We start from the raw sequence: 24,286 nt of genomic DNA on the forward strand, positions 1-24,286 counted from the left end.
CTCTAAGGCCTAATTTTAAGTAGGCTTAGCCTATCCTTTGCGGGGTTAATTTTCATATCAATAAACCCCAAGATTGAGGGCTCAGTCTATTGATTTGGTTGTTCCCACTGCTTGAGAGAATATCAGGAATTCTTCAAATGGGGAAGTTGAATTTTCCCCTTTTCTCGCCATTCCCCCAAGGGGACTTTGAAAATACTTCTAATAAAGATTCTTTTTGGCATGCTGGCAAAAAATAAAATAAAACAAAATAAATGAGGGTAAGTGTGGTAGTTAGATTCAGTTGTCAACTTGGCCAAGTGAAGGCACCTAGTTCTGTTGCTGTGGACACAGGCCAACAGTACATGAACCTCATCTATTGCTGATTTACATCTGCAGTAGGCTAGGAGGCGTGCCTGCTGCAATGAATGACGTTTGACTTAACTGGCTGGTGCTTAAATGAAAGAGTGCAACACTGCACAAACCAAGCAGCTCGGCATACTCATCTCAGCACTCACAGCTCAGCCCAGGCCTTTGGAGATGCAGAAACGAATCACCTCAGGGAAAGCTGTTGGAACCCAAAGACCTGGAGAGAAGGCCAGCAGAGATTACCCTGAGCCTTTCCACATAAGAAAGAACCTAAGATGAAAGTTAGCTCCCTTTCCTCTGAAGAACTAACAGAATAAATCCCCTTTTCTTAAAAGCCAATCCGGCACTTTCGGAGAAGATGGCGGCTTAGTAAGACGCGCGGGTCTAAGTTCCTCCTCCAGAACAGCTACTAAAGAAATAGAAACGGTACAGAACAGCTCCCAGAGCCACGACAGAGACCAAAAAGACAGTGTACCCCATCCTGGAACCGCTGAACCGGCAGGGAGAATAGAATCCGCTGCGGTGAGATACCCGAGGGGTGCGCGCTTCCCCGGGCCGGGGCAGCTGGCAGCCAGAGTCCCTCCCTCCCTCCTTCCCGGGCCGGCTGGGAGAATTGGACAGGCGGTCCCCTCAAGCCGCGGTGGCCAGCGCCCCACCCCCACGCGCGGCCTCCCGGGCCGGCTGGGAGAATTGGACAGGCAGTCCCCTCAAGACGCGACGGCTGGCGCCTCCCCCCACGCACAGCCTCCCGGGCCGGCTGGGAGAATTGGATAGGAGGTCTCCCAAGCTGCGGAGAACGGTGACCGGGGTCCCTTCCACACATGTGGCTTCCCGGTCCGGCTGGGAACGTTGGACCAGCACTCTCCCAAGCCGCGGAGGCCGGCGCCCCACGCCACGCTTCGCTTCCCGGGCCGGCTGGGAGATTTGGACCGGCACTCCCGCAAGCCACGGAGGCCGGCGCCCCCCCCACCCGCGGATTCCTGAGCCGGCTAGGAGATTTGGACCCGCACTCCCCGAAGCCGCTTCGGCTGGCGACCCTCCCCCACAGCAAGAGTTTTCCAAAGTTAAAGGAGCCACAGCATCTTTTACTGGTGGAACCCACAGACAGACGAGAGCCACGACTGCCACATACTGGGCAGGATAAGAAAAACAGAGTCCAGAGATTTCAAAGGAAAATCTTTCAACCTGCTGGGTACCACACCCAGGGAAATCTGATTAAATGCCTAGACGCCAGCAAAAAATAACGGATCACGCTAGGAAAATTGAAGATATGGCCCAGTCAAAGGAACAAAACAATAGTTCAAATGAGATACAGGAGCTGAGACAACTAATTCTGAATATACGAACAGAAACGGAAAACCTCTTCAAAAACCAAATCAATAAATTGAGGGAGGACATGAAGAAGACATGGGCTGAACAAAAAGAAGAAATAGAAAGTCTGAAAAAACAAATCACAGAACTTATGGGATTGAAGGGCAAAGTAGAAAAGATGGAAAAAACAATGGATACCTACAATGGTAGATTTAAAGAGACAGAAGATAGAATTAGTGAACTGGAGGACGGAACATCTGAATTCCAAAAAGAAACAGAAACTATAGGGAAAAGAATGGAAAAATTTGAGCAGGAGATCAGGGAAATGAATGATAATATGAAGCGCACAAATATACGGGTTGTGGGTGTCCCAGAAGGAGAAGAGAAGGGAAAAGGAGGAGAAAAACTAATGGAAGAAATTATCACTGAAAATTTTCCAACTCTTATGAAAGACCTAAAATTACATATCCAAGAAGTGCAGCACACCCCAAAGAGAATAGACCCAAATAGGCGTTCTCCAAGACACTTACTAGTTAGAATGTCAGAGGACAAAGAGAAAGAGAGGATCTTGAAAGCAGCAAGAGAAAAACAATCCATCACATACAAAGGAAACCCAATAAGACTATGTGTAGATTTCTCAGCAGAAACCATGGAAGCTAGAAGACAGTGGATGATATATTTAAATTGCTAAAACAGAAAAACTGCCAACCAAGACTTCTATATTCAGCAAAATTGTCCTTCAAAAATGAGGGAAAAATTAAAACATTTTCAGACAAAAAGTCACTGAGAGAATTTGTGACAAAGAGACCAGCTCTACAAGAAATACTAAAGAGAGCACTAGAGTCAGATACGAAATGACAGAAGAGAGAGGTATGGAGAAGAGTGTAGAAAGAAGGAAAATCAGATATGATATATATAATACAAAAGGCAAAATGGTAGAGGAAAATATTATCCAAACAGTAATAACACTAAAATGTTAATGGACTGAATTCCCCAATCAAAAGACATACACTGGCAGAATGGATTAAAAAACAGGATCCTTCTATATGCTGTCTACAGGAAACACATCTTACACCCAAAGATAAACATAGGTTGAAAGTGAAAGGTTGGGAAAAGATATTTCATGCAAATAACAACCAGAAAAGAGCAGGAGTACCTATACTAATATCCAACAAATTAGACTTCAAATGTAAAACAGTTAAAAGAAACAAAAAAGGACACTATCTACTAATAAAAGGAACAATTAAATGAGAAGACATAACAATTATAAATATTTATGCACCGAACCAGATGCACCAAAATACGTGAGGAATACACTGCAATAACTGAAAAGGGAAATAGACACAGCTACCATAATAGTTGGAGACTTCAATTCACCACTCTCATCAATGGACAGAACATCTAGACAGAGGATCAATAAAGAAACAGAGAATTTGAATATTACAATAAATGAGCTAGACTTAACAGATATTTATAGGACATTACATCCCACAACAGCAGGATACACCTTTTTCTCAAGTGCTCACAGATCATTCTCAAAGATAGACCATACACTGGGTCACAAAGCAAGTCTTAACAAATTTAAAAAGATAGAAATCATACACAACACTTTCTCGGATCATAAAGGAATGAAGTTGGAAATCAATAATAGGCGGAGTGCCAGAAAATTCACAAATACGTGGAAGCTCAACAACACATTCTTAAACAACGAGTGGGTCAAGGAAGAAATTGCAAGAGAAATTAGTAAATATCTCGAGGCGAATGAAAACGAAAACACAACATATCAAAACCTATGGGATGCAGCAAAGGCAGTGCTAAGAGGGAAATTTATTGCCCTAAATGCCTATATCAGAAAAGAAGAAAAGGCAAAAATGCAGGAATTAACTGTCCACTTGGAAGAACTGGAGAAAGAACAGCAAACTAACCCCAAAGCAAGCAAAAGGAAAGAAATAACAAAGATCAGAGCAGAAATAAATGAAATTGAAAACATGAAAACAATAGAGAAAATCAATAAGACCAGAAGTTGGTTCTATGAGAAAATCAGTAAGATTGATGGGCCCGTAGCAAGATTGACAAAAAGAAGAAGAGAGAGGATGCAAATAAATAAGATCAGAAATGGAAGAGGAGACATAACAACTGACCTCACAGAAATAAAGGAGGTAATAACAGGATACTATGAACAACTTTACGCTAATAAATACAACAATTTAGATGAAATGGACGGGTTCCTGGAAAGGCATGAACAACCAACTTTGACTCAAGAAGAAATAGATGACCTCAACAAACCAATCACAAGTAAAGAAATTGAATCAGTCATTCAAAAGCTTCCTAAAAAGAAAAGTCCAGGACCAGACGGCTTCACATGTGAATTCTACCAAACATTCCAGAAAATATTAGTACGAACCCTGCTCAAACTCTTCAAAAAAATTGAAGTGGAGGGAAAACTACCTAATTCATTCTATGAAGCCAAAATCACCCTCATACCAAAACCAGGCAAAGATATTACAAAAAAAGAAAACTACAGACCAATCTCTCTAATGAATATAGATGCAAAAATCCTCAACAAAATTCTAGCAAATCGAATCCAACAACACATTAAAAGAATTATACATCATGACCAAGTAGGATTCATCCCAGGTATGCAAGGATGGTTCAACATAAGAAAATCAATTAATGTAATACACCATATCAACAAATCAAAGCAGAAAAATCACATGATCATCTCGATGCAGAGAAGGCATTTGACAAGATTCAACATCCTTTCCTGTTGAAAACACTTCAAAGGATAGGAATACAAGGGAACTTCCTTAAAATGATAGAGGGAATATATGAAAAACCCACAGCTAATATCATCCTCAATGGGGAAAAATTGAAAACTTTCCCCCTAAGATCAGGAACAAGAGAAGGATGTCCATTATCACCACTATTATTCAACATCGTGTTGGAGGTTCTAGCCAGAGCAATTAGACAAGAAAAAGAAATACAAGGCATCAAAATTGGAAAGGAAGAAGTAAAACTATCACTGTTTGCAGACGATATGATTCTATACATCGAAAACCTGGAAAAATCCACAACAAAACTACTAGAGCTAATAAATGAGTACAGCAAAGTAGCAGGTTACAAGATCAACATTCAAAAATCTATAGCATTTCTATACACCAGCAATGAACAAGCTGAGGGGGAAATCAAGAAACGAATTCCATTTACAATTGCAACTAAAAGAATATAATACCTAGGAATAAATTTAACTAAAGAGACAAAAAACCTATACAAAGAAAACTACAAAAAACTGTTAAAAGAAATCACAGAAGACCTAAATAGATGGAAGGGCATACCGTGTTCATGGATTGGAAGACTAAATATAGTTAAGATGTCAATCCTACCTAAATTGATTTACAGATTCAATGCAATACCAATCAAAATCCCAACAACTTATTTTTCGGAAATAGAAAAACCAATAAGCAAATTTATCTGGAACGGCAGGGTGCCCCGAATTGCTAAAAGTATCCTGAGGAAAAAAAACGAAGCTGGAGGTCTCACGCTGCTGGACTTTAAGGCATATTATGAAGCCACAGTGGTCAAAACAGCATGGTATTGGCATAAAGATAGATATATCGAACAACGGAATCGAATAGAGTGCTCAGATATAGACCCTCTCATCTGTGGACATTTGATCTTTGATAAGGCAGTCAAGCCGACTCACCTGGGACAGAACAGTCTCTTCAATAAATGGTGCCTAGAGAACTGGATATCCATATGCAAAAGAATGAAAGAGGATCCATATCTCACACCCTATACAAAAGTTAACTCAAAATGGATCAAAGATCTAAACATCAGGTCTAAGACCATAAAACAGTTAGAGGAAAATGTAGGGAGATATCTTATGAAACTTACAATTGGAGGCGGTTTTATGGACCTTAAACCTAAAGCAAGAGCACTGAAGAAATAAATAAATAAATGGGAGCTCCTCAAAATTAAACAATTTTGTGCATCAAAGAACTTCATCAAGAAAGTAGAAAGACAGCCTACACAATGGGAATCAACATTTGGAAACGACATATCAGATAAAGGTCTATATCCAGAATTTATAAAGAGATTGTTCAACTCAACAACAAAAAGACAGCCAACCCAATTACAAAATGGGAAAAAGACTTGAACAGACACCTCTCAGAAGAGGAAATACAAATGGCCAAAAGGCACATGAAGAGATGCTCAATGTCCCTGGCCATTAGAGAAATGCAAATCAAAACCACAATGAGATATCATCTCACACCCACCAGAATGGCCATTATCAACAAAACAGAAAATGACAAGTGCTGGAGAGGATGCGGAGAAAGAGGCACACTTATCCACTGTTGGTGGGAATGTCAAATGTGCAACCACTGTGGAAGGCAATTTGGCGGTTCCTCAAAAAACTGAATATAGAATTGCCATACGACCCAGCAATACCATTGCTGGGTATCTACTCAAAGGACTTAAGGGCAAAGACACAAACGGACATTTGCACACCAATGTTTATAGCAGCATTATTTACAACTGCAAAGAGATGGAAGCAGCCAAAATGTCCATCAACAGACGAGTGGCTAAACAAACTGTGGTATATATATACGATGGAATATTATGCAGCTTTAAGACAGAATAAACTTATGAAGCATGTAATAACATGGATGGACCTAGAGAACATTATGCTGAGTGAGTCTAGCCAAAAACTAAAGGACAAATACTGTATGGTCCCACTGATGTGAACCAACATTCGAGAATAAACTTGGAATATGTCATTGGTAACAGAGACCAGCAGGAGTTAGAAACAGGGTAAGATAATCGGTAATTGGAGCTGAAGGGATACAGACTGGGCAACAGGACTAGATACAAAAACTCAAAAATGGACAGCACAATTCTACCTAATTGTAATTTTATTTTGTTAAAACACTGAATGAAGCTGCATCTGAGCTATAGGTGTTTTTTTTTTCTTTTTCCTTACTATTATTGTTTTTTTTATTTTTTTCTCTATATTAACATTCTATATCTTTTTCTGTTGTTTTCCTAGTTCTTTTCCTAAATCCATGCAAATGTACTAAGAAATGATGATCATGCATCTATGTGATGATGTTAAGAATTACTGATTGCATATGTAGAATGGAATGATTTCTAAATGTTGGGTTAATTTCTTTTTTTTTCTTTAATAAAAAAATGTACTAAGAAATGATGCTCATACATCTATGTGATGATATTAAGAATTACTCATTGCATATGTAGAATGGAATGATTTCTAAATGTTGGGTTAATTTTTTTTAATTAATAAAATAAATAAATAAATAAATAATAGGGGGAACAAATGTTAAAAATAAATTTAGTTTGAAGTGCTAGTGGTAAATGAAAGCGAGGGGTAAGGGGTATGGCATGTATAAACTTTTCTTTTCTGTTATCATTTTATTTCTTTTTCTGTTGTCTTTTTTATTTTTTTCTAAATCGATGCAAATGTTCTAGAAATGATGAATATGCAACTATGTGATGATATTAAGAATTACTGATTGTATATGTAGAATGGAATGATATCCTAATTTTTTGTTAATGTTTTTTATGAAAAAAAAATGAAAAAAAAAAAAGCCAATTCATCTCTGGTGTATTGCATTCCGGCACCTAGAACAGTAAAGTAACAAATTCAAATTATGAGAGAAGTTAGGCCTATTTGAAAGTCACTTATATAAAGAGGTTCTTAGATGAAGTCAAGGTAATAGAACAAACAGCCCCAAGGTAATAAGGGTGATAGAGAAGTAGGAGAGTCAGCAAAGGGACAGAAAAGTTTGATACTCTTTTCTTGTATCCTATTGTTTCTTATTTGTATCCTATTGTTCTTGAGTCCTATTTTGCATTTTGTCTTTAGTCCTGCTCTTAATTACAACACAACAACTGAAGTGGATGATAAGTCTAATAGCAAATCTGTGGACTACAAAACCAGATAATCAAGCTACTCTCAAAAATTAAACAGGCTGAATGAAGACATACTTTCTTGAATTTATAAAGGTGTTTTGATCAATGATCAATAAACACATGAAAATATTTGATAAAATATCTTAAATTTAATGAGGAAAAAAAAAGGTAGGGCTGATGAAATATCACTAGGAAGAGATTCTCAGCATAGACTTTCAAGCAGGAAAAAAAGATGTGCAGGCTTGGTTCAACTGCCTGCAGCAATGGTATAACCAAGATTCTTAGAGGAACTTCTGAGAGTTGAGCTTCGTCAAACTGAGGGCTGTTAGAGGAGAAATTCTGTGCCTGTTTAAATCTGTGTGTACTCCAGAAAAGCTGTGCCCTTTAATTCTTATTCAGTATTGCTGGGTGGAATCTCTTTTATTGTTTCCAAGGAGATGTGACCCCACTCAATGGTGGCTGGTAACTTTAGATTAGATGGTTTCCACAGAGATATGTCTCCACCCATTCAAGGTGTGGTTACTTAATGGAAACCCTTTAAGAAGGAACCATTTTGGAAAAAGCTTGAGAGCCACCAAAACTGATAGCCAACAGAACGGACAGAGCCCTGGGGAAGCTGTTGAAGAGAAAGCTAGATGAGAGAGAAACCCTGAACATCATTGGCCTTCTTGAACCAAGGTATCTTTTCCTGGATGTTTTAGATTGGCTTTAATTTAAACATTTTTATGGCCTTAGAACTGTAAACTTGCAACTTAATAAACTGCCCCTTTTAAAAGTCATTCCGTTACTGGTATATTACATTCCAGCAGTTTACTAACTACAATAACCTCCAAGAGCACAAAGCACAGGTATTAATGAATACAGAAATCTGAGAAGGGAATAATAAAATAAAATAAAAAAAAGAAAGTTTTTGAGCTAACTTTTAAGATGAACAAGGGACAGATTTAGAAGAATACTTCTTATTTACCCATGGGTCTTAGATTTAGGTGTATTTTACATTATTGTTACACAAGCTTCACTTAAAGTAATTTTAGCTAAAAATTAACATTTTCTGAATAAATAAATTAGGGGTTATTAAAAAAAGAATCCACAAAGTACTAGAGCCAACATCTGTTTTGTCTGCCAGCAAAAACTTCGGTAAGTCTGATTTTCCATAGAGACCCTCCCTATCTGAGTGCATTGAACAATTTCAAGCCTGACTAATGACTAATCAGAGCCATCCCCTGATCACACAGGTTAAATGACGGGAGAGAACTAAAGCCAGGCCAATGTCAGGACTTTCACTGAAGAGCAGAAAAGGTTTCTCTTTCTGAAAAACTTGAAGCTGAGAGTGGTTAGCCTGGAGCATACTTAAGATGTAAAATAAGAAAAAGGAAGTAAAGCCAAGGGAGAGTTAGGATGAGTCAAATTGAGACCAAGGATCCAGTAATCCTTGATTCATGCTGAGGTGCCAACAGTTCACTCACTACTGCTTCTTCACTATAGGTGCAAATGTCAACATGGTGAAAAGGCAAATAATGCCTCAGTTTTATTATTAAACTAATTTTGACCCCATAAATTCCCTAAAAGAAAAGGGTCTTGGTGATCACCAGGAGTCTGTGGAGTATACTTTGAGAACCACTATTTTAAGACTAGAAACTAAGTTGAATTTTAATAGGCTGTATCAGAATCTCCTGTACATTAGCCCATCCCTACTATCTCTAGACCAAATCAAGGAACTCCCTTTTTGACTCGTTTGACTATTAAGTATTTCCTAATATATATAATAATTGAGTCAAAAATTAAAATAACATTCTCAGAAACAGCTATGATATAACAGAAACCACATAAACAACAGAAACAATCAGTAATCTAGTCATTAAGAATATAAAGAACTAATTTCTTTAAAATAGCAGATGTCAAACTCTCTGGTCTCAGGACCCCCCGACACTCTTAATTGTTGAGGACCCCAAATAATTGTTTATGTGGGTTATATCTATTTATATTTAATACATCATATATTAAAGAACATTTTAAATATTTTCATTAATTTGTTTAAAATGTTCCCTTTTGACTCAAGTTTCACTAAGCATTTCCTAATATAGATAATAATTGAACAAAAATCAAAATAACAGTCTCAGAAACAGCTGTGATATAACAGAAACCACATAAACAATAGAAACAATCAGTAATCTAGTCATTTACAATACAAGAACTAATTTCTTTAAACTAGCAGGTGTCAAACTCTCTGGTCTCAGGACCCCCTTATATTCTTAATTGCTGAGGACCCCAAATAACTATTTATGTGGTTTATATCTATTTATATTTAACATATTATATATTAAAGTAAGAACACTACAAATATTTTTATTAATTAGTTTAAAATATTAATAAATCCATTGTGTTAACATATTTAATGAAAAACTTCTTTCTAAAACAAGGTAAAAATTTAGTATAATGACACTGTTTTATACATTTTTGCAAATTTCTTTAATGTCTAGTTTAACAGACAATGACTTGATTCTTACAGCTGCTTCTGCATTCAATCTGTTGTAATACGTTGTTCTAATTAAAGTATAGGAAGAAAATATGCCTCACACACAGGGTAACTGGAGAAGAAGAGTATTTTGTAGTCTTTCCAGATAATAATGAATATTTCTTGATTTAACACCAAAACTCAATTCTTAAAAGTTAGTGGTATGGAAGATTGTTTGGCGGTTCCTTACTATTCTAGTTGGTTAGCTGACAGAATGCAATATACCAGAAATGGAATGGCTTTTTAAAAGTAGAATTTAATAAGTTGCTAGTTTACAGTTCTAAGGCGGAGAAAATGTCCGAATTAAAACAAGTCTATAGACATGTCCAATCAAAGGCACTCATCCAGGGAAAGATACCTTTGTTCAAGAAGGCCGATGAAGTTCAGGGTTTCTCTCTCAAGTGAGAAGGCACATGGTGAACACAGTCACAGTTTCTCTCTCGGCAAATACAGTCACAGTTTCTCTCTCAGCTGGAAGGGCACATGGCGAGCAAAGCATCATCTGCTAGCTTTCTCTCCTGGCTTCCTGCTTCATGAAGCTCCCTGGGGGGGCATTTTCCTTCTTCATCTCCAAGGGTCACTGGCTGTGGACTCTGCTTTGTGCTGCAGCATTCTCTGCTCTCTCCGAAACTCCTTCATTCTCCAAAATGCTTCCTCTTTTATGGGACTCCAGAAACTTATCAAGACCCACCCAAATGGGTGGAGACATGTCATTGCCTAATCCAGTTTAACAACCACTCTTGATTAAATCACATCTCCAGGAGATGATCTGATTACACTTTCAAAGATACAGTATTGCATAGGATTATTCTGCCTTTATGAAATGGGATTTTGATTATTATAACATGGCTTTTCTAGGGGACATACATCCTTTCAAACCAGCACATTTAGGAAACCAAATATCGAGTTGCCCTATGACCCAGCAATAGCACTACTTGGTATATACCCAGAAGAGCTGAAAGCAACAACACAAGCAGATATTGCACACCAATGTTCATAGCAGCATTATTCACAATTGCCAAAAGATGGAAACAAACCAAATGCCCATCAACAAATGAGTAGATCAACAAAATGTGGTATATATATACATTGGAATATTATGCAGCAGTAAGACCAAATGACATGCTGAAGCACATGACAAGGTGGATGAGCCTTGAGGACATAATGTTGAGCAAAATTAGCCAGACACAAATGGATAGATACTGTATGATTCCACTTTTATGACCAGCATAAAGGTATAATCAGAGGCTTATAATACAGAATATAGGGGTCTTAGAGATACATAGAACTAAAGATGGGTGAGCCGTTAGCTAATGAGGTTGAACTCCAATGCAAGGGAACAGAGAGGAGCGAAAGTGATTCTCTAGTGGGTCTAGAAGTATTACCATCTTGAAGTTAAAGAATGAAAGCGGATGTATAGACCTACGTGTCCCACTGATGACACTAGAAATATGGATGAGTTCTCATAAGAATTACTTCAAAAGCATGATTTCTGTATAAAGAGTGTTTAAGTCCAGGGTACGGGGGAAAACTGGTATTGCATGCTATGAGCTCTGTTCAAAAGGAAACCATCAGCTCTACCACAGCAACAGCAGAGGTAAATAATCGGGTAAGGGACAACAGTTAAGGGGAGATTTAGATTTCCTATTTGGCAAGGGTGTGTTTATTGGTTTTCTATCTCTTGGAAACAATGAAATTATCTAAAATTGAGAATGTTGATGGACTGTGGACTTTGGGCCTTCTCCTTGATGCCCAATGAATGCAGGTGGCTGAAGGCACAGAATAAGAAAGAGGTCCTTTAATCTAAATAGATTATTGTAATGCCTGGAAACATCCTAGAGTATATTAAGCAGATAATCAAAAAGTACTGGCCAACTGAAAATGTAGAGCTGTGTTCCAGTAGCCATGTTTCTTGATGATGATTGAACAATGATATAGCTTTCACAATGAGACTCTGCGAATGTGAAAACCTTGTGTCTGGTGCTCCTTTTATCTACCTTGTCAACAGAAGAGTAGAACATATGGAATAAAAATAAATAATAGGGGGAACAAATGTTAAAATAAATTTAGTTTGAAATGCTAGTGGTAAATGAAAGCAAGGGGTAAGGGGTATGGTATGTATAATCTTTTTTTTCTCTGTTATCATTTTATTTCTTTTTCTGTTGTCTTTTATTTCTTTTTCTAAATTGATACAAATGTTCTAAGAAATGATGAATATGCAACTATGTGATGATATTAAGAATTACCGATTGTATATGTAGAATGGAATGATCTCAATGTTTTGTTTGTTAATTTTTTTAATTAATAAAAAAAGTTAAAAAAAAAAGTACTGGCCAAGTCCAGTCAATCCTAAAGAACACTTAGGGCACTATATAAGATTCCACATGGGTTCCAGGCACTAGATAACTTTTCAGAAACCTACAACCTCCAGATGGGTCCCTGGTCCAGAAATCTAGCCCAGCCTCTCCAGAACATCAGATAGTTCCATATCCCTACCCCATTTAAGTGACAGATCCTTCCGAAATAAAAAATTTAGAATTGCTATAGTCCAAACACCCCTTTCAAAGATCAAAGGTGATGGTGGAATTATACATAGAAGATAGGACTTAACCAATGAATAAGAATGCTGAATCATTAAACTGACATTTCTTTTAGTCCCCAGTATTTCAGAGCAGCTAGAAGTAAAAACCTAAAATTGTGAAATTGTAACCCATGCCAAACTCTGAAATACGTTCTATGAATTATAGCTTTTTTATATATATGTTATTTTTCACAAAAAAAAAAAGGAAAAAAATTTGATTGGGATGATAAAAAAGTATTTAAGCCCTCCAGCCTCCTATATTCTGGAGTAGCTAGAAGGAAAAATATGAGCTGATCGTATGGTAGCCCATGACAAACTTTGGGATCTGTCCTGTAACTACTGTTAAAGAGTGCTTTGAAAGCTATTGTTTTTTATTTCTTTGCTTTGTATATATGTTATATTATATACAATAAAAAAAAGGTTAAAAAAAAAAGTTAGTTGTAATGTGGAATTTGAAACCCTATCAACAAAACCTTAGGTCCTGTTATATAAAAATCCACTAGGGGCAGCGCAATGGTGGCTCACTGGCAGAATTCTCACCTGCCGTGCCAGAGACCTGGGTTCGATTCCTGAGGCCTGCCCAGGTGAGAAAAAAAAAAAATCCAGCAGTCTGTCTTGGACTTTGAATGAATCTCCTACACTTGTATGATTTTGTAACATTATGCACTGGTCTTTTGGAAAATTACTGGTTCAATGAGTTATGGAGATCTTTCAAACAATGACATATTTCGTTTTAAAATATCACATTCTTTAATATTTCCACCAATCTCCTCAGAAAAGTTTTTAAGTCTTTGGAAGTGAGCAACCTTATTGTGGGAGATACAAATTTTCAAAAGCTCTAATTTTCATTTGAAAGCTTAGATTTAACACTGGCCAAAAATAGTTAATTTCCTTGAAGTTGCAGGCTCACTTCATTTTCAAGAAAATACCTGCCAAACACCCAAATCTGAATAATCATAGTTTAACTATCATTCTTTTACGTAAAAATAAAAAGTGTTCCATTAAAAAAGAAGCTAGTAGCCTTATTTACAATCGCCAAGAGATGGAAATAGCCCAAATATCCATCAATAGACAAGTGGCTAAACAAGCTGTGGTATATACATACGATGGAATATTATGCAGCTGTAAAACAGAATAAAGTTATGAAGTATGTAACAACATGGATGGACCTTAAGGACATTATGCTGAGTGAGCTTAGACAGAAACAAAAGGATAAATACTGTATGGCCTCATTGATATGAATTAACATGAATGAACTTAGATAATTTCAGTTAAGAACAGAGGTCATCAGGAGATAGAAATAGGGTAGATATTGGGTAATTAGAATTGAAGGGATAGAGATTGTGCAAAGGGACTGATTGTAAAGATTCAGAAATGGACAGCACAATTCTACCTAACTGTAATAGAATAATGCTAGAACACTCAATGAAGCTGATCGTGAGAATGACAGAGGGAGGAAGGAGGCCTGGGGCACAAATGAAATCAGAAGGAAAGATACATGATAAGGACTGAGGTGGTATAATCTAGGAATGTCTAGGGTGAATAATGATAGTGATATTATTTAACATTATTATTTGACAAATGTACAAATTCAAAAATGTTTCGCATGAGGAAGAACAAAGGAATGTCAATAATGCTGGGCGTTAAAAATAGATGGTAATTAATATTTTAAAACTTCAACTTATGTGTGAGACAAAAGCAAAAAATATTTATTTGGTACAAAATTTATATTTTGACTAATGCATTTTCTAATATAACTTATGTGGACAGCTTAATTGAACACCATAAATAAATGGAGTCTTGACTAGGGCATGAGATTTTGTAGATTTCTCCAAAGTAATACCTTGATAAATGCCAGAAGGATTGAACAGGGAGTAAAAAAAGTATTTCCAAAGTCCCCTTGGGGGAATGCTGAGAAAGGGGGAAAATTCAACTTCCCCAAGTGGAGAATTCTTGATATTCTCATAAGCAGTGGGGACAACAAAGCAATAGGCTGAGCCCCCAATCTTGGGGTTTGTTCATATGAAACTTAACTCTGCAAAAGATAGGCTAAGCCTACTTAAAATTAGGCCTAAGAATTTCCTAATCTAACTTATGTAGACAGCTTAACTGAACACCATAACTACACGAAACCTTGAGTAGGACATGAGATTTTGTTGGTTTGTCCAGAGTGATGCCCCGATAAATGTCCGAGTGGTTTGAACAGTGAATAAAAAAGTATTTGCAAAGTCCCCTTCGGGGAATGGTGAGAAAGGGGGAAAATTCAACTTCCCCAAGTTGAATTCTTGATATTCTCACAAGCAGTGCGAACAACCAAAGCTATAAGCTGAGCCCCCAGTCTTGGGGTTTGTTCATATGAAACTTAACCCCACAAAGGATAGGTTAAGCCTACTTAAAATTAGGGCTAAGAGTCACCCCCAAGAGAACCTATTTTGTTGCTCAGATGTGGCCTCTCTCTCCAGCCAACACAACAAGCAAACTCACCACCCTCCCCCTGTCTATGTGGGACATGACTCCAAGGGGTGTGGACCTTCCTGGCAATGTGGGACAGAAATCCTGGAATGAGCTGAGACTCAGCATCAAGGAATTAAGAAAACCCCTAGAATGAGCTGAGACTCAGCATCAGGACATTGAAAAACCTTCTCGACCAAAAGGGGGAAGAGTGAAATGAGACAAAATAAAGTGTCAGTGGCTGAGAGATTCCAAACAGAGCTAAGAGGTTATCCTGGAGGTTATTTTTACGCATTAAATAGATATCACCTTGTTAGTCAAGATGTAGTGGAGAGGCTGGAGGGAACTGCCTGAAAATGCGGAGCTGTGTTCCAATAGCCATGTTTCTTGAAGATGACTGTATAATGATATAGCTTTCACAATGTGACTGTGTGATTGTGAAAACCTTGGGTGTCTGATGCTCCTTTCATCTACCTTATCGACAGATGAGTAAAACATATGGAATAAAGATGAATAATAGGGGTAACAAATGTTTAAATAAATTTAGAGTGAAATGCTGGTGATCGGTGAGGGGGAGGGGGGTATGGTAAGTATGAATTTTTTTTGTTTTCTTTTTATTCTTTTCCTGAATAGATGCAAATGTTCCAAGAAATGATCATGATGATGAATATGCAACTATGTGATGATATTGTGAATTACTGATTATACATGTAGAATGGAATGATCAAAAAGTTATGAATGTTTGTGCTTGGGTTTTTTTTGGTATTTTTTTAAAAAATTTAAAAGTAATAAAAAAAAAGAAAGATTGCTGGGTAAAAGAGAATGTGTATTTGTAATTTAAATTGATATTTGTCCAATTGTTCTCCATTTCGGATTGATTTAATGCACATTCCTGCCAGCAGCGGAAAGAGAAAATGTTTGTAAAGATAGAAAACGGAATTAGTAATATGCTATTTCCTCTGATAATTAAATAATTGGTGGTTTTTATTGCAAAAAAAAAAAATTAGGCCTAAGAGTCACCCCCAAAAGAACCTCTTCTGTTGTTCAGATGTGGTCTCGCTCTCTCAGCCAACACGACAAGCACTCACTGTCCTTCCTCTCTCTACAAGGGACATGACTCCCAAGGATGTGGACCTACCTGGCAAGGTGGGACAGAAATCCTAGAATGAGCTAGGACTCAGCACCAAGGGACTAAGAAAACCCTCTTGACCAAAAGGAGGAAAAGAGAAATGAGACAAAATAAAGTGTCAATGGCTGAGAGATTCCAAACAGAGTCCAGAGGTTATCCTGGAGATTATTCTTACACATTGAATAGATACCATCTTTTTAGTTAAGGCATAACAGAGAGGCTGGAGGGAACTCCCTAAAAATGTAGAGCTGTGTTTCAGTAGCCATGTTTCTGGAATATGATTGTATAGGATATATCTTTCACAATGTAACTGTGTGATTGTGAAAACCTTGTATTTGATGCTTCTTTTATCTACCTTATGGACAGATAAGTAAAACATGGATTAAAAATAAATAATAAGGGGAACAAATGTTAAAATAAATTTAGTAGACTGAAATGCTAGTGATCAATGAAAGGGAGGGGTAAGGGGTATGGTATGTATGAATTTTTTTTGTTTTCTCTTTCTTTCTTTTTCTGAATTGATGCAAATGTTCTAAGAAATGATCATGATGTTGAATATACAACTATGTGATGAAAAAAATATTCATATTGTATGTTGATTGGTTTTATTAAAAAATAAAATAAATTAGTTGTTAACATAATTAAATTAATGAAATAACCAATAGAAACTGATTAATCAATTTAAATTGTAAAAGCCTATAGCCTTTTACTGAGAAATTCTACATTTAGGAACGTGTCCTATAAAATTAAAAGCCCAAGTATACCAAGATGTAGGTACAAGGAAATTTATCCCAGCCTTACTTGGAACTGCAAAAAATTGGAAGCAACTTGAATGTAGATCAATAACTGGTTAGTTAAATAAATATGGTACTGCTATATAATGGAATACATGCAGCCCTAAAATCAGATAGGATGGATCTAAATGTACTCATATGTCCATGATAATATTAAGTTAAAATAAATCAATTTTGTGGAATAGTAAAAAAAAAAATAGCAGCTAGTTTAGCTCACAGCTCAATGACACAAGTGGTTTTCCTAGAGATGACCATTACACTGCAATGTGCTTTATGCACACTTCCTATTTAATCACAATGAACATAAAAAAGACATGCACTCAAGAATAGAGATTTCTTGCTTGCCTGCCATGCCCGAGGACCCGGGTTCGATTCCTGGTGCCTGCCCATGTAAAAAAAAAAAAAAAAAAAAAAATAGAGATTTCCGTTTTTTGTTTTTTTTTTTTCATGGGTAGGCACCGGCAATCCAACCCAGGTCTCAGGCATGTCAAGCAAAAATTCTGCCACTGAGCCACCATTGCGCCCACCACCCAAGAACAGAGATTTCTTAAGGCTTTTAACTGCTTTATAAAGGACATGAAGCAAAACTGCCATTTTCTCAGATGCTTTTAACACAAGCGTTTGGCTGTAAAGAACACAGTTAACTCACATAGTTTGGTGTCACTGCCTTGATTCACGCTGAGATGCCAGCAGTTCACCCACCACTGCTTCTTCACTATCAATGCAAATGTCAACATGGTGAAAGGGCAAATGTCTAAGTTTTATTATTAAAATCACTTTGACCCCATAATCTCCTTAAAGAAAAGGGTCCTGATGGTCACCAGGAGTCTGTAGACTATGCTTTGAGAGTCACTATTTTAAAAAACTGGAAACTAAGTTGAATTTTAATAACAGAAAAAACTTTTATTAAATTTTTATTTTAAAAAGTTGAATAAAAAGTTTCATAAAAATACATCTCATAAAACTTTTTAAATGTTGGAGACTATCAAATCATCTAGCTTATTCTTTCAAAAGAGGCTGTATCAGAATCCCCTGTACATTAGCCCAGCCCTAATAACAGACATTAAAGAAGGGGTCCTTTGTTTAAAAAGTACTCTAGCAGTCTGAGGTGCACTCAGGTTTACAAAGCACTGATCTAGTCTATGCACTTAAAGAATTGTCAAAAAAGCAATGAAACAAATTAAAATATCATGAATACATGCAACTGATTAAACTGATCAAAAGACTAATTACATAGACATTAAGTCTTTTCTCTACAATTAGCCAGCAACTTTATTTAAATCTAAACACATAAAATTCTTCCTTCAGCTAATCTAGAAGGAGATGTCTAAGACAAAGATGCAGCTAGTGTATCTAAATACAATGATTCCTAGCTTATCTTACCCCACACAGTACTATGTCCAGCCTTTCAACAGATGATTCAATTATTATGACTGCTATCAAATGCTTTAGAATTCATTAATGAATACAAATGATATATATCCTCAGTCGAATTTTACATGAAGAAATACCTGAAGAAATGTCTTGAAGATTTGTGTTACATACATTCATTCAGTAAAACACAGAAATCCTAATTTACTAGAAGGAAAAATATTCAGTAAAAGTCCTTTCTAAAATCATAAATAGGATATACATTTAAAACATGTACATTCAGGTTTGATAGATTTTAAGTTAAATCCTACATTGCTCCAATGACCAATGATCACAAAGTAAAGGCTGTAATATATTAAAACAAATGAAGCAATAAGAGAAAGCATGCTAAAATAACCTAAGCCTTTAAAATCAAAAGGTGTCTTTTTTTTTTTTTTAACATGGGCAGGCACCGGGAATCCCTTTTTAAAAATAATATAGATTCCCACGCCTCCTCCCGCTCCACTCCCACTATGAATTAATGCGTTGGGGAGGGGGTTGGGTGACAAAGAAGTGTGTGTGTGCGTTTTAAAAAGCTAGAGAATCAACCATTTCTACAGATGGGCATTTGGGAATCACTTCAGGTAATATAAATGGAGACCTGAACATGCCGCCTACATGATCTATGAGATCTAACAGAACTGCTAACTAGTTCAACTTGTTGAGCAACAGTCTCAGCATATAAATTAACCCCAGAAAGCAAAAGCAACTTGCCTTCACAGGAAACAGTGAAGTGACCAGTTAATTGGTGGCTGGGAAATTTTATGGTTTCCAAGCAGATTACTACCCTACTAAAACCAAAGTTCTTTGGGAGGTTAGAGGCTCATTTAGGGAAAGTCCTTAGTGTCTAAAAGGAGCACAAGTAAGCATTAGAGAGTACTTTAAAAGACCTACTTCCAGTTTAGAATTGGGATAATATACCAACTTCTCACCATGGGAAACAAAGCTTCGTTACACTTGCCACCGGACAGTTCAAACGAACTGGAATTGAAGAAAGAGAGGCTTACAAACTTGAAAGCAAAACAAATGTAGCAATGCCTTTAAAAGACCCATTTATTAGGCATGAGATTACTATATTGTGTAGCATGTATGTATCACTGAACTAAAGAATGTAAAATTGACACGTGAAATAGTTCAAAAGGAAAATGAAGACCTTAATGATTCAACTACTTAGGAACACTGAGCTAGCTACCTACATCCCATACCAATTAAATTATAATTTTTGCAGGGTGGGATCCAGGCATCAGTATTTTGTAGACCTCCCCCAAGGGATTTATTTCAAAGGGCAACCAAGGTTGAGAAAGACTGCTCTAAATATTGAGTAAAAAGCATTAAATTGATAACCCCTCCACAGTTACAAGTTCTCCAAAATACAAAAGATCTCATTTAAAATTTAAATAATGCAATAAGGTCCTTGAACTGGAAGGTATTTATAATTATCACCAATTTTAATCTGGTTAAGATGTAAAAACAGACACTTATAATTGTCTCTCAGCTATCTACCTGATCTATGCTATAATTTGCAGTAGCAAGTAATCAAGATTTAAATTCTTATAAGAATATGACCAGCTATCATTTCAGTTCTACATATTTAATACTACCCTGGATTTCATTTTCTCTTTTTTTTTTTTTCAGGGGGTCTGAAGCTTAACTTTAACAAACAACAGACATCAGACCTTCATTTTCTCTTAAGGTTAAAACAAATTTTCCTGTATGACAATCACCATGTAATGATGTCAAGGTGACACAAAGTGAAATACATTGTACTGGAGTAACTGGAATTTGGCCAAATTTTCTCATCACCAATATTATACATTTTAGAAGAAAAAAAATCCAAAAATTCTAAATCTGATTCATTATCAAGCACATGCTTAAATATTATAACGCAAACAGTATCACAAACAAATGATTACTGGGCATATTTGCCAACTGCCTGAATCTTTCATTTTAAAACCATGGTCTTCAACTGTTCAGCAAAAAGCGCAAAACTGATAATTACATATTTAATTATATTAAATGTGTTATTCTGAAATCCAGCTTCTTTAACTCTCATTTGGTGTAAAAAACAATGAAATCTTTTTAGTCAAGTTAGTTTTATATATGCATCACCTCAATCACCTTCTATCACCACTTAACCAAAAAAAAATTCTGTCCAACTACACAACCTTCTAGAACAAAAAGGAAATCCCAAACATATTGTACAATAAGCAATGAAATGACTAATAGAAGAAGCTTTTAAAAACCATTCTCTCAGGTCGGGTTTAACAAATGAATATAATTACTGAATCATTAAATTGGTATTTATTTTAGTCTCCATTATCTTAAAGTAGCTAGACGTAAAAACCTAAAATTGTGGATTGTAACCCATACCAAACTTTGAAATCTGTTCTACAACTAAATGTTGTGTTGTTCTTTTTAACATTGCCTTTTTGTATATGTTATTTTTAATAAAAAAGGAAAAAGAAGTCAACTGTGATGATAAAAAAATATATTCCTTCTAGCCTCCTATATTCTGAGTATGGTAGCCCATGACAAAGTCTGGATCTGTCCTGTAACTACTTGTTGAAGAATGCTTTGAAAACTATTGATTTTTCCTTTCTTTGCTTTGTATATGTTATATTACACAATAAAAAAAAAGTTAACAAAAAAAAAAAAAACCAAAACATTCTCTCAATATCTAGAGCATTACATAAGATTCTACAGAAGTTTCATGCACTAGGGCAATTTTCCAGAAACCTACAACCTGGACCAGGTAAGTCCTGAAATGCAGAGAGCCCAACCTCTCCAAAACATCAATGTTCCATCCCCCATCCCATATTATCAACAGATCCTTCCAACATGAAAAAGTTAGAATGGGTGTAGCCCAAATACCCCCTAAAGAGTGGGAGCAAGGCTAAACCCTACCAAAACCATTCCAGCCAATCCTAAAGAACACCTAGGGCAACACATAAGATTCTACAAAGGTTCCATGCATTAAGTTAACTTTCCAGAAACCTACAACCTCCAGACAGGTCCCTGGACCAGATAATTCCTGAAACCTAGAGGGGCTAGCCTATCCAGAACATCAGCTAGTTCCATCTCCCTACCCCATATTATTGACTGCCCCTTCCAACATGAAAAATTTAGAATCATCATAGCCCAAATAATCCTAAAGAGTGGGACAGAAAGATCAAAAGTGATGGTGGGGATATACAGAGAAGGTAGGATTTAACAAATGAATATGATTGCTGAATTGGTAAATTGATTTCTTTTAGTCTCCAGTATCTTAGAGCAGCTAGAAGTAAAAACCTAAAATTGTGAAACTGTAACCCATACCAAATTCTGGAAACTGTGCTATAACTAATTGTTGTGCTGCACCTTGAAATTCATTGCTTTTTCGTATATATGTTATTTTTCACACACACACACACACACACACACACACACACACACACACACACACGTCAGTTATGATGATAAAAAAATATTTATTCCTTCTAACCTCTAATGTTCTGGAGTAGCTAGAAGGAAAAATCTGAGAGGATGGTATGGTAGCCCATGATAAACTACGGGATCTGTCCTGTAACTACTTGTTGAAGAGTGCTTTGAAAACTATTGTTTATTTCTTTCTTTGCATTGTATATATGTTACATAAAAAAAGAAAAAGTTAAAAAAAAAAGAGTGGGAACAAGATCAAAGGTGATGGTGGAGTTATACAGAGAAGGTAAGATTTAACAAATGAGTATCAGTGCTGATATATCTTTTTGTCTCTAGTACCTTAGAGCATCTAGAAGTAAAAACCTAAAATTGCGGTATTGTAACCCATACCAAACTCTGAAATCTGTTCTACAACTAATCATTGTGACGTACTTTGAAATCTATTACTTTTTTGTATATACGTTATTTTTCACAAAAAAAAATTTAAAAAGAGAAGGAAGTGTATGAGAGAAGACAGGATTAACAAATGAGTATAACTGCTGAATCATTATACTGATATTTCTTTGGATCTCCAGTGTCTTGGAGTAGTTAGAAGAAAAAATGAAAAATCAAGGTTCTGTAACCCATACCAAACTTTAAAATCTGCTCCATAACTACTTGTTAAAACGTACTTGGAAATATATTGCTTTTTTGAATATATGTTGTTTCACACAAAAAAAAAATCGTCATTGAACAGGAAACGGGAAGAAAACACATGAGGCAAGAGCTATAGGGAAACAAATTAGAACTGAAAGTTTAAACATAAGAAAAATAATAAAATGTTCTCACCAATATAGGCAAAATACTAGGTAAGACTAAATATGTATTTTTAATTTAACAGACTCGGCAGAACCTGTACAGTTAACTGTGCTAGCAAAGATCTCACCAATTCACAGCCCAATGACACTGGTGTCTAGTGATGTTACCTTAACACTGGCTCTATCAGAAAAAGTCATTTCAAGCCAGAGAGCTGAAATGTAACTGCTAGAATCATCAGTTTATAATATTTATTCTTTAATTTAAGAGAAGAGGGGTGAAATTTGAAAGGGAATGCAAAAAAATTCACACCCAAACAGAGAACTAGCTCCACTACAGTACAGCTTAAGAAAGTAAAGCACAGGTTTTTAGATTTGCTGCTTCTTAGTATAACCAGACTGGCTTTGAGGAAAGCCATCATAAAAGGTCAATGAATCACATAAAACTGATTCAGGCTTTCTCAGCACAAACTTTTATGAAGTCTGAAACAGATTTGCAATGAAGTCACTCAAACCAAATTTCACTTCAAAAATAAAAAAAACTAAAATGCATTATCTCTTTAAAGCAAATCCACCCAAAAACCTAGAAAGCAAAGAAAAAGCCACTTCTATTAATAGACTCACAAAATGTTTTATCAATTTTCTCCAGAAAAGCTTTTAGTTTTAACTCCAATAACTTAAACCTACCTAATTCATCACCACCTTAATAACTAAAGTTACTCCAAGTCATAAATGTTTGGCCTCCCTCTATTACATTTGTTCTGTAACAAACCCATTTAAGGAAATAAAATCATGACCACATTATGGAAGAAACACAGATGAGAAACCATATTTTTAAATGTTAATTGTATTATGAATTAACCATATCAGAGCTTTCCAGCAGAAAAATAAAAATTACACCTCAGAATTTCATAAGCTGTATTTCAACTAAAATATATCTAGTCCCGATATGGCAAAGGTAATTTATTGAAATGCAATGTTCTAAATCTAATTTCTTTATAAAAGTATGCATTTCTTCATTTCCTTTTAAGGCTCTAAATGGTTTCTGCCTGCACAAGTACTGACCGGACGTCTTAACCGAATATTCAAGTGGCTACAGACTAAAAGGATGCTAATTCTCGAAAAAGTCAAGCGAGACTTTTTTTCAATCAGCCAAGAACGCATGCCTTTGGAGTCAATTCAGGCTACATAAAATGATTACCTATATTTTGTATTATAAGTACTAAATAACTGGCAACTTAAGCCTAAACTATGGGGCAAAATCTAAAAGAATTAAACCAATTCCAAAATTAGTTTTAGATAAATATGTGCATATAATGGGATGTATGCACAACTATATAATGCTGTGAGCCAGCAAGTGTATACTTCGGATGTGTGTATGGTGTGTGACTGTATCTTAATAAAACTGCATTTTTTAAACATGTGTTAATTTTTTTTTAAAAAGGTTTACTAGGGTTTTCAAAGGGAAAAGAGCTATCCATTTTCAACAGAGTTTTTAAAAAAATCTCTCTATATCCGCAAAGAAACCTTTCATGTTAACTAAAAAACACCCATTTCTTTTAAAATCTAGCTTGAGAATTAAAAACAGCAGCTTAGGGCCTGTGATGG

The 24,286-nt window shown here is 36.0% G+C and overlaps 1 protein-coding gene and 1 pseudogene across 2 annotated transcripts in view; one reads left to right on the top strand and one right to left on the bottom strand.

Annotated features, from left to right (window-relative positions):
* The window catches only part of SMAD4 (SMAD family member 4), a 78,498-nt gene that overhangs the window by 53,087 nt on the left and 1,125 nt on the right, over positions 1-24,286 (bottom strand). The window lies entirely within an intron of this gene.
* Positions 1-24,286, top strand: part of LOC143662407 (uncharacterized) — a 42,822-nt pseudogene that overhangs the window by 1,212 nt on the left and 17,324 nt on the right.

Source organism: Tamandua tetradactyla, chromosome 18 (assembly GCF_023851605.1).
Source record: "Tamandua tetradactyla isolate mTamTet1 chromosome 18, mTamTet1.pri, whole genome shotgun sequence".
Classification (NCBI taxonomy): Eukaryota; Metazoa; Chordata; class Mammalia; order Pilosa; family Myrmecophagidae; genus Tamandua; species Tamandua tetradactyla.